We start from the raw sequence: 11,704 nt of genomic DNA on the forward strand, positions 1-11,704 counted from the left end.
TAAGGTTGATGTGATTGTACGTGACAAAAGCGATCAAAATATTAGTTGTGTAGTTCACTTGCTAAAAGAGAAGTTTTGTTGGTATCAAACTTTTGTTTATGATGCTAAAAAAGCTCATGCATAGGATGCTTTTGTGGCAAAGCTTGCTATCTATGAAGCTGAGGGTATAATAAGCGTTGAATGTTGCACGTTCAAGTTCCTTAACTTATATATGTTAATTCCTTAGTATTGTTATTTCTTTGATTTTGTGTTGTTTTATTGTTTTCAGGTTTTAAATAAAGATGCAATTAATTCTATTGGTTTTTGGCTTAAAGCATACTTTGAGAAGACCTATAAGATGGGATTAAGTTTAATTAAACCAATGGAAGGATTAAATCAGAATTTCTCCAATAAGAGTCAAAATCTGATTGGCTTCAAATTTGGATTTTGCATACATCTCAGTGTTTGAACCATATCTTTCTGCTCAGATATCGGATTGCAATGAAATTGATGGCGTTGGCAACCTAATAAAAAAATTCAATAAATATGTAAGAAATAGCTTTTTCCCAATTCAGACGTTTACTATGTCGAAATCGTCCCGCAATAAAAGACTGCAATTCTTGACGAATTTGGAATCATTTTCCTCCTTGGATTGAAGTTTCAATCTCTTACTTGGATTAAGAGAGTAAGATTTTTCTTGGATTCCTATGACTTTTAGGCCTCTCCTAGTCTCTATAAATAGACCCCTAAGCTTTAAGAGAAGGTGTGCTTATGCTTAGCTTTAGATAGAAAATTATTCTTGGAGGCACGACAAGTTGAAGAGGAGAAGAACATGGCAGGAGGCCATCCCAGCACCACGATGAGCGGCTAAATTCGTAATAAGGTGTTGATGTAGCCCTTTCCAAGTAACAATGGTTTAATTGTATTTTAATTTGGGATTTTCTATACGCATAATGGTTGTATAACTGTGAGAATTGATCTTAATGTTTATATTCAATCATTATGAATTTCTTATCTTGTCTTAGAAAGTCTTTTATATTGATTGAACTCAATCCTTTATATTTTCTGTGATTATGTGAATGATTGTTATACAACGGTTTTAATTGATATATGATCAAGAGGGTTAGATAGGCCATGCCTAGGGAAGACGGATTGTACTATACCTTAGTTTAGTGTAATTTAGGTAGACAGTTCGTACCAACCGAAAATGGGTTATACTATCCCATTGATTGTGTGTATCCTATTAAAGACGTAGCTAATCCATACCTAGGGAAGACGACTCATACCGCATCTTAGTGGTTAGGTGGATGGTACGTGCCAATCGAAGATGGATTATACTTATTCTTTAAAGGTAATTTCTTAACTACTCAAGTGAGACGAGCCCTATATTATGCATAGTATGAATTTTTCTTGTTAATTTATGATTAACCATTGTTATGCGGTGAGTGGTGAAATCAATCCCCTATTCTTTCTCTCATCACTCTAATCTTTATTTTTATGTCTTTAAGTTTATGCATTTAACTTAGTTATAAACAAAATCAAATCAAACTTCTTTTAATTAGGTTATATTTAATCTTGAAAAACTTGATAGCAATTCCTATGCAGTCCTTGAAGTTTGACACCCTCAATATAGTCTTATCCTACAAGAATTCGTACTATTACGAGTGGTTAATTATTATTATTGATATATTTTTGTAAATAAGACCACATCATGGTGGCATCAAATCCTTGGGTTCTATGTGGTGTTTCAATTCTATGTGGTGTTTCAATATGGTGAAAACTGTGGCTGAGTAGTGGGTCTCGGATAGGCTAAATTCCTATGAAGTGGAGTTTGGGACTTGTTTGAACAACCTAGAGGTAATTGATCTTAACTTTAGTGGCTGTTTCTATACTTGGACTAATAAGAGTGAAGGGGATGATTTTGTGGCTAGAAAGCTTGATAGAGTGATGGTCAATGAAGAATGGCTTTGCAAGTTTGGTAAAACTGTTGAAGATTTTCCTACTGGAGGTATCTCGGACCACTCTCCTACTATCATCTCAGTTGGCATTTTGAAGAGCTTTGACACCAAGCCTTTCAAATTTTATAGCTATTGGTTGAAGCATAAGGAGTGTATGGATTGGCTTAGAGAATGGTGGAATAAGGAGGTAAAAGGGGTCCTTATGTATCAACTTTGTATAAAGCTTCATTCCCTTAAAGTTGTTTTAAAAGGGAAGGCATTGGGTTGTTTTGGTGATTTAAAAAGTAGAGTTCTAAAAGCTCGAGATCAACTTGATATGGCTCAAAAAGAGGTGCTTGCTTCGTGTGGTAGAGCTGATTGTATGCTTAAAAAAAGGGAATGTCTTCATGCTTATTTACAAAAGCTGATGAGGCATTTTTGAAACAAAAAGCTAGAAATCAATGGCTTCAACTAGGGGACCAAAACAATGCTTTCTTTCATCGTTTTCTTAAAGCTCGACATGCTAGGAATACCATTACCCACTTTTTGGATGAGCAAGGAAATAAAGTGGAGGATATAGAAAAGATAAAGGAGATTGATGTAGATTTTTATAAGAAGCTTTTGGGTTATAATCAGCTGGTTTTTACTGAAGAAAAAGCTGCTAGGGTGAGACAACTCGTTTATGCTTCTAACTCGATTGAGAAAGCTGTTATGCTGGATAAGGAAGTCACGACTGAGGAGATTAGAACTACAATTTTTAATATGAAATCAAACAAGGCCCCCTGTAATACCCGAAAAATATCATGCTTAGGTTAATAATGTGCATATAATAATATTTACATGTGTATGTACATAGGTATAAGACTTGATTAATGTTAGTTATAGATTAAATAGAATTATGTATATGTACATATGCATGTATAGAAATCAGATAAGTAAATATACTATTAACCAAAGTCGATCGAGCGACTTTGGAAGCGAAGTTTATCAATCGAATATTAAATCGATCGAGCGACTTAATATTTGCGGGTAAATGGGATCAATCGAGCGACTTTATAGTCGATCAAGCGACTTAATTATCCAGTGCGGTGTAGTTTACGTGTAAGCTGAAAGTGTCGATTTTCTACCTTTGATTCTTAAATGCACACCATGCTTTTGGTTCCAGAAGATCATATTCCCAATCTAGTTAGTACTAGTTAGTCCAATTTGGTTCAATACCAACTAGATTTTTATAGATACCAAGTAATCATTGCCTAAAGATGTGGGAATAGTATCCTAGGGGATTTGGGCTACGATTTTGGGGGATTATTTGGCTTCAATCCAACTATTGAAGTGCATCCTTGCTGGTGTGATCTCAACCATCCAGGATTTCTATAAAATGCATGCATGGGCAATCAAAATCATCACCAAATTCAGCAAACTCTCTCTTCTTTCTCCCTCATGTAAGCTTCTTGTTCTTCCCCTGTTTTAGTGCTGAAACTCCAATAGGAAAAGCTCTCTTATTTTCCTATGAAACCAGCACTTCAAGATCAAAAATGAAGCCTCAAACCACCTCTCATTTCTCAGCAAAACACTAGAAAACAATGCTTGAACTCCTTCCTTATTTTTGAACAAAAAACCAGCAACCTTCAACTCAACTTTGGAGTGTTCTATTCCAGATCAGTTTTCCCTTTCTTCATTGGATTTTTCTGTGCAAATTCCAGTAAGTAATTCTTCATTTTTGGATTTAGTATATCATTCCTTTAATATATGCTATGTTTTCCCCTTCTCCCTTGAAGTTGTAACAATCGGATATAGATATAATTTTCCTTACCTTCTCTTTTATTTTCACCAAATGAGTTTTTCCTTTTGGAGACATAACCAGTCATCAACAGCAAAACAGTGAGTATTGAATAGGATAATTTAAGGAATAAATATGTATATTAGTTGAAGGAAAGAATTGGTTATGGGGATAGAAAAGAGAGAAGAAGTTACAAGAATACTTGGAGAGTTTTGCATGTAATACTATCATAAGATGTTTTAATTGATTGTTTCTATATATATATATATATATAAGTGCAGGTAACCTGTGTGTGTGAATTGTGTGAGTGGATAATATGGGTGATTGATAAAAGTATATATATATATATATGGCATTAGGATGTGCATAAAAGAGTGGCAGTGTATGTGTGTGCCGTGTATGAGTGTATGTGTGTGTAAGTTATTTTAATATGTGTGTGTATATATATATATATATACTAGTTGGAGCTAATAGTTAATAAAAAGAAGATATTTGATTATAGTAGTGTCATTTCATTACTCAATAATTTAAAATGGCGTTCAATATCCTAGTTAAGAGAACAAAACATCAATACCGTTAAGCCATTCAATTTTTATAAATGGAAGTATTAGAATGATTGCTATATTTAAATCTGTAGCCGCTATAATAGAAAATAATTTCTAGAGAATAAGTATAGTAATAATAATAAATACTTTTGTAGTGCCTTTTTCACTAATTTATTATTATTGCATGGCTTAAATTATGCAGTTTTTAAGGATAACTGTTGAAGCAAACGAGTAAGTATCTCTATACTTACTGAGGACGAAGCTGGTTGATCTTTCATATAATATTATGTCTACTACTTTATTTACTTGTTTGCGCATGTGACTTTGCATATTTTATTATTTTAATAATCTGTCTAATAACAAGCTGTTGGATCAAGATCCACAGTGGGTACATTATGCTCCACTAGAGTTCCAATGTTCTCAATGAATGAGGAAGTACCTGAAAATGGAATAATAAATACAAAAACTGGTATACCAAGGTCACCAGGAAAACCAAGGTTTCCAGGAGCCTAGGCTCCCAAATAATATAATTAAAAGTTAAAGTGAGGAAGCCAAAGCTTCAAATAAAATACTAACCGTGTCAAGGTCAACAAAGTAGCGGAAAAAGAGAAATACCTAAAACTCTGCATTTAAAACTGTCATTACTTTATAATTATGCTAATATTCAATCTATGTCTATGCTTCGTGACCATAGATTATATATTGCGTATACATGTGATTATAAAGCCATTGCATTATGTTGCATTTATTAAATGAATCAGCATTCATATTATTATAGTATTTTGTGTTGTTGTTTTCTCCCTGTATTATGTGTTAAATCAGGTTATGAAGAGGAAGAATATCAGAACTATTCAGACCCTTAGATGGATCCTGATACTAGTATTTGAGACTAGAATGCCTCCTTTTTGGGAACTACTATGATGTAGTTCATTAACCTAGTTTCTGAGACAATATTTATATTTCTACTGTTATGTAATTATTAAACTCTAGATATTTTGGCATGTGTAATTATATATGCCCTGTGAAGCATGACTACTACTACTTTTGTATAATTATACTGACTCACTTATTATACCTATTTTGAGGTATTTCAGTAGAAGTTCTGAAGTGTTACTTAATTCCCATGTCTGTATTATATTTATATATTCCGTTGCCAACATTTAACTCTGATAAGATAGTAATGTCACGTGAAAATTCAAAAAATTCCACTTACACTTTTTATAAAAGCGGGGCGTTACACCCCCGGCCCTGATGGCTTCTTTGCTGAGTTTTTCAAATCCTCCTGGTTCATTGTAGGTAATGATGTGGTTGCTACCATCAAAGGTTTTTTTTTATACAGGAAGACTTCTTAAGGAAGTAAATGCTACTATCTTAACTTTGGTGCCAAATAAAGTTAACCCCTCTACTATGGGGATTTCAGATTGATAGCATGTTGTAATGTGCTTTACAAGTGTATAACCAAGATCCTCTCTATTAGGTTGTTGACTATTCTTGGTGATTTGATTAGTAAAAATCAGTCATCTTTCATTCCTTCTAGAAGTATTTATGAAAATATTCTTCTAGCTCAAGAGCTTGTCAGGAATTATCATAAGATGGAAGGGACCCCGAGATACACCACAAAAATTGATCTTATGAAAGCTTATGATTCAATAAACTGGGATTTCGTCATATACTACTTACTCTAGTTTGGTTTCCCTGAGAAGTTCACTAGTTGGATTAAGGAATGCATTTCTTCTCCAAGGTTTTCTATTTCTTTAAATGGGACCTTGGTTGGTTATTTTGAAGGGAAGAAAGGGTTAAGGCAAGGGGACCATCTTTCTCCCTATTTGTTTGTGCTTGCTATAACAATTTTCTCTAAGATCATGGTTGATTGCATTGGGGAAATTCTGGTTTCAAATTTCACCATAGATGTTTTCCGTTGAAGCTTAATCACCTATGTTTTGCTTATGACTTGCTTCTTTTCTCTGATGCTAGCCTAAACTCTATTTCTGTTATTAAAAAAGCTCTTCAAGAGTTTGAAAAACTTTTCGGATTTGAATTCAAGTCCATCCAAGAGTTCTTTCTTCTACTCTAGAATTTCGACTAGGGTGAAGCACCTATTGATGGAAGCACTGCAGATGAAGGAATGACACTTTCCTGTTTGATACCTTGGGGTTCTTTTCATATTGTGACGTCCCACATCGCTTAGATATGAGAATGATGATTGCTTATATATATATATACAACATATTTTAAAGTTATAATGGTCATGAACTTATCAGAACTCCGCAGTTAAGCGTACTTCTGCGAGAGTAGTATCAGTATGGGTGACCTCCTCAAAAATCAGGTTTGGGAGAGCAAAAAAGCAGACAATATTGTATCGTTGGGGGTAGGTCGTTACAAATTATATCAGAGACATGCCTAGTCTGAGATGAGGGGAGCATGCACAAGTCCATGAAGGTTGCCAGTGGGCACTCGCTGGAATGCCAAGAATGAAATGATCCCATGAGGGTCACCAGCGGGGACGCTGTGTAAAAACCAAGAAAATAAATAAGGAATTTAGTAATTAATAAATTTTATTTATTAAATACATGAGACTAATAATTATATTCTAGGTAATAATATTTATGTTATTGAAAACAAAATAAGTCTTAGGTGGAATAATAGAATTATAATAATAATAATAATAATGGGTCTTAATGGAATAAATAATGAATTAAATGAGTAGTGAGTAATTAAATTAAATGTGGGGTTATATATTAGTTATTAAAAGATAGGATTTTAATATTGTGGGTCCTAGTGTAATTTATGGAAGTCTAGGCATTTAAATAAAAATGTAATCTCACTTTGCTACATGTCACCCTTGGATTGGTTAGGAGAAGATAACATCATCTTCTCCCAACCACCCACAATGGGACAAGTGTCCCACTCACTCTCTCTCTCTCTCCTATTCCTCTTTCTTTTCTTCTTTTCTTTCTTTTCTTCTCTCCATTTCACGCAGCCCCTCCCTCTCCCCTCTTCACATTGCTCTCTTCCACATTTCTTCTTCACTCACTCACACACACATGGCCGTGAGAGAGAGCTGCCATGGGAGAGATTGATGCCGAGAGTGAGACGTTGCAGATTTTTGAGAGGGAGATTTAGAGCATGACACAGAGAAGAGAAAGAAGAAGTCCGGTTATGGGTCGTTTGTGAGGTAGATTTCTAGCTTTTCGTTGTGTTTTCATGTCACCCATTGTTTATGCATCATAGAAATCATGTGGGCCATTAGGGATTTTTCTAGATGCGAATTTTAGATTAAAGTGAGAAGTGGGTTTCGGTTTTGAAAGTTTATTAGTGATTTTGAGTTTGTTGTATGGGCATTTCGCACATAGAAGCTAGAATGATATGGTTTGAAGCTTCTCTTTGTAATTTCATCATACCCATTGGATTTATAACTTGAAATCATGTTAATTTGTTATATTTCTATTTGAGTCCGAATCTAGGGTTTTGTTTGGAAATTTTGGGGCTTTTGCTATGTCTTTGAATTGATGTTGGGCTTTCGTAGAAATTGGAATTATAAATATCTTGAGATTATTTTGCCTATGAATTGAGTTCTTGATGTTAGCCAAAATTGGAGTTGAGCATTTTGGATTTATGTAGTTTTGTAGGGATAGAGTTTAATTTATGTTACTAATTTTCAAGTAACTGAATTGGGGTGTTGGGGTTGAATGGTCGTATGGTTTATGGCCAATTGGGGATTTAATTTGATTGTTTCCTCCTATGGGCATAATAATAGATAAGTGAATGCATATATGTACAAGGGTTGAACTAAAATTAGGATAAAGGGTAATAATAATAAACAAGTGAATGGATAGAGATTAATATAAATAGTAAATAAAATACATTAGTATAAACAAAGAATAAATTAAGGGAATAAGTAAATAACTTGATGTAAAAGAAATACAAGAATTGATAATCGAGTTAGTCCAATAAACATAGATAGCTTGTGATATTGAAATATTAACATAACTAATATCGAGGTAGAATTCCAAAGAGATATGAACTAATAACAAAAGGTGTAATACCTAGTTTAGAAGTCTATGCATATGCTTTAAGCTTTAGTAAACGAATATGTTACAAATGGAATTATAATCTAATCTAATAAGAGTTATTAAATTAGTACCTTACTATAATCTAAATTACCTAGATAGTTGTAGCTAATAAAAGATAAAGTATAAAATATACTAATAGTTGTATCTAAAGATTAAGAAACGAAATAAGTTATTCACCTAAAGCCTAAGATTATTATCATAGGGGACAAAGAATAGGTGGATAAAATAAGTGAATAACTAAATATAAAATAAATGCAAGAATTGTATCAAACAAACATAAATAATAGTTTGGATATTGAAATGGACATAATAGGGTCCATAAGAGTGATTGACTAATAGCAAATTGATCCTAAGTATAATACTAAGCTTTAAGGTTTATGTATATACCATAAGCTCTAATAAATAAATAGGCAAAGTGTAATAAAAGAATGTATATTACAATATGTGATTATAAGTTAGTTTGATAAGAGTTATTAGATTAATATGTTTTATAATATTAAGGTCTTATAGCTTAAATTACTTTGATGGTTAATAGTTAATAAAGATTAAGTATCAAGTACAATAGTTAAAATAAAAATGTCGTAAAATGATAAATTGTCCAAATAACCCTAAGACAACAAACACAAAATAGTAATATTATAGAAATACATGAATAGGTTCCAAAATCAATTAGTAATGTAATTATATGATTAATGCGTTTATCTATGTATAATGAAATACCTAAGTGTGTTATAAGGCTATGTTTAGCTTAATAAGCATTGTATGCGTATATGTATATACATAAACATACATATGCATGTATATGAGTTAAGTATGTATGGTTAACTTAGTAAATAAGTAACAAGCCATTAAGGGTTAATAATGATAATAAGATATAATAATAATAAATAAACAAGATAAGATACAAACCTATAACCAATGATTAACCTAATAATAGTTTAGGATACTTAACTAGTCTTAGAAGTAAGTGAAGCGACGTGTGAGCACGCGGATAGTTTATGTGTCATAAGAGTATAAGTTCAATAGAGTAGTCTAACTTTACCAATGTTTGCAGGATTGTGTCCAAATTAGAGACTTTAATTGGTTCTCCAATGTAGAGTTTGAGTAACTAGAATTCAAGGGAATATTCGAGTCAAGAGTCCAATGTAGCCAAGGTGAGTATTCTACTCACTGAGAAGTATTATTTTCATATATGATGAATTGTAAAATATATATTGTTTTACAAACTTGAACCAACTGTATATTGATTATGAACTGTTTTGGACGATTTGAGTACTTTTGAATATATTGAAATTATGATGATGTTTTGAAGTATGAATATGATATGTGAAGTTTAAATGAATGGAGTCACTGTATGTTATGGTTGAGAGTTTTGAAAACTGTGATCGCAATGGAACATGAATATGATTTTAGAGTGAGTTAAGTTATGCAAATTGTTTAAGAAATGACATGTTGAATTGTTTATGTTTTTATAAAGAAAGCATGTGTTAAAGGTATGATTCATGAAATTAAATGTATATTATTTTAAGGCATGAGGTATAAACATATGAACACTAAACGTGCATCGAAGTGAGGTTCATAGCCCACAGGAAATTATACATGGGTTAGATTCTCATGAGGTGCCTACTTGGGTTAGATTCCATTGAGGTACTCACGAGGTACTTACTTGAGTTAGATTCCCTAGAGGTCCTCGACCATGAGTTAGATTCTTATGAGGTGCCTACTTGGGTTAGATTCCCTTGAGGCACTAGTACTTACTTGGGTTAGATTCCCTTGAGGTCTTCGACCATGGGTTAGATTCCCATGCGGTGCTCACTTGGGTTAGATTCCCTTGAGGCACTATACTTGAGTTAGATTCCCAAGGCATAAAACTATGAGCATGAGCATGTATAGCATTGTTTTTATGAGTGATGTTTTTATACTATAAGTAGTTTTACTAGACGTATTAGTATACATAAAATTTTTAATGGAAAAGAGCTTATGTATATTTCTATCGTCGGGTTGCATGTGTTAAAAAGCATCGTGCCATCAATCATAAAAGTATTATAGTAGGTGAGAATGTATGTAGTTGTTTTCAACAATGAAACTTCTACGTATAAGCTCAACTGGTATGCTTTAAATATTTTCTATTATTCGGTGTTTGCTATATCAACTATTGGGGTTTTCAAACAAAAATTTATAAAATTGGTAGCTGTTATAGTGTACGCATGACTAAAAATGAAAAGTTGGTTCATTGCGAAAACTCAGTGAATAGTATACATCTGAGGTCTTAGTGTATGTATTTATGCTAAGATGGTGGGCTCATAATTCCACCTATACGGATGTGGCAAACCCCACAACCGTATAGATGATGTTCATTTGGCTGTAGGTACTCCAGTCGTAGTTGATGGTGTTGTAGATGTGCACTTGGGATATTATGACTGAAACTCGCCGCGACGGTCGTAGTTGCAGAACCATAGGCATCCTCTATTTTATGGGTTTTGTTTATGGTTTGTGACACCTGTGTCACTTGTTATTATATAAGGTCATTTATGTTATGTATTTAATTTGAAGAAAGACTTAAATAGATATATGTAATATTGGCTCTTGATTATGATTAATTTATGATAGATGTTTAAGATGTGATTTCCGCTATTAGGTTTATGTTTTCCGTTACATAGTAGATAGATGTTATACTCTGATTTACCATATACATATTATGGGATATGTACCATATGTTGGCTTTGTGACATATCGTCGTGCCACTGTGAAGATCCGTTTATATTTTAAGAAATTAATGTTTATGCAAATGTTTTGTATAAAATTTTTTTTTAAAAAAAAAAAAAAAAAAAAAGGTCGTCACACGCTGGGTCCTAAAAGGGGGTGATGGTGATGTCCCACATCACCTAGGTATGTGAATGGGTATGTGCTTATATATATATAAGCACCTTTCTTGACACGTGTTTTAAAACCGTAATGGGCATGAATCTATCAGAACTCTGCAGTTAAGCATGTTTCTGCGAGAGTAGTACCAGGATGGGTGACCTCCTGGGAAATCTAGTTTGGGGGAGCCAAAAAGTAGACAATACTGTGTCATTGGGGGTGGGTCATTACAGATATCCTCTAGACTCTCTGCTGCAGATTGTAAAGTGTTGTTAGACAAGATTACAAGCCACATTGTTTCTTGGAATTCTTGGCATCTGTCTTTTGTAGGGAGGCTTTAACTCTAGGCCTCTATACTTTATAGCCTTCAAGTCTTCTAGTCTGGGATTTTCATCTTGCCTAAGAAGATTATAAAGGATATTAATCAGAAATTTAATTGATTTCTTTGGAATGGAAAAGATGGTGCTACTACAAAGGCTAAAGTTGCTTGGGATGAGGTTTGTTTTCCAAAGAAAGATGGGGGTTTGG

General features: G+C 33.2%; 1 long non-coding RNA gene across 1 annotated transcript; it reads left to right on the forward strand.

The window, feature by feature from the left end:
- Nucleotides 1-7,222: 7,222 nt before the first annotated feature.
- Nucleotides 7,223-10,937, forward strand: LOC133862404 (uncharacterized). The gene is made up of 3 exons (XR_009899218.1): nucleotides 7,223-7,416; nucleotides 9,369-9,468; nucleotides 10,662-10,937. It is a non-coding gene; the product is annotated as an uncharacterized LOC133862404 (long non-coding RNA).
- The last annotated feature ends 767 nt before the right edge of the window (nucleotides 10,938-11,704 follow it).

Source organism: Alnus glutinosa, chromosome 3, assembly GCF_958979055.1.
Source record: "Alnus glutinosa chromosome 3, dhAlnGlut1.1, whole genome shotgun sequence".
NCBI classification, from domain to species: domain Eukaryota; kingdom Viridiplantae; phylum Streptophyta; class Magnoliopsida; order Fagales; family Betulaceae; genus Alnus; species Alnus glutinosa.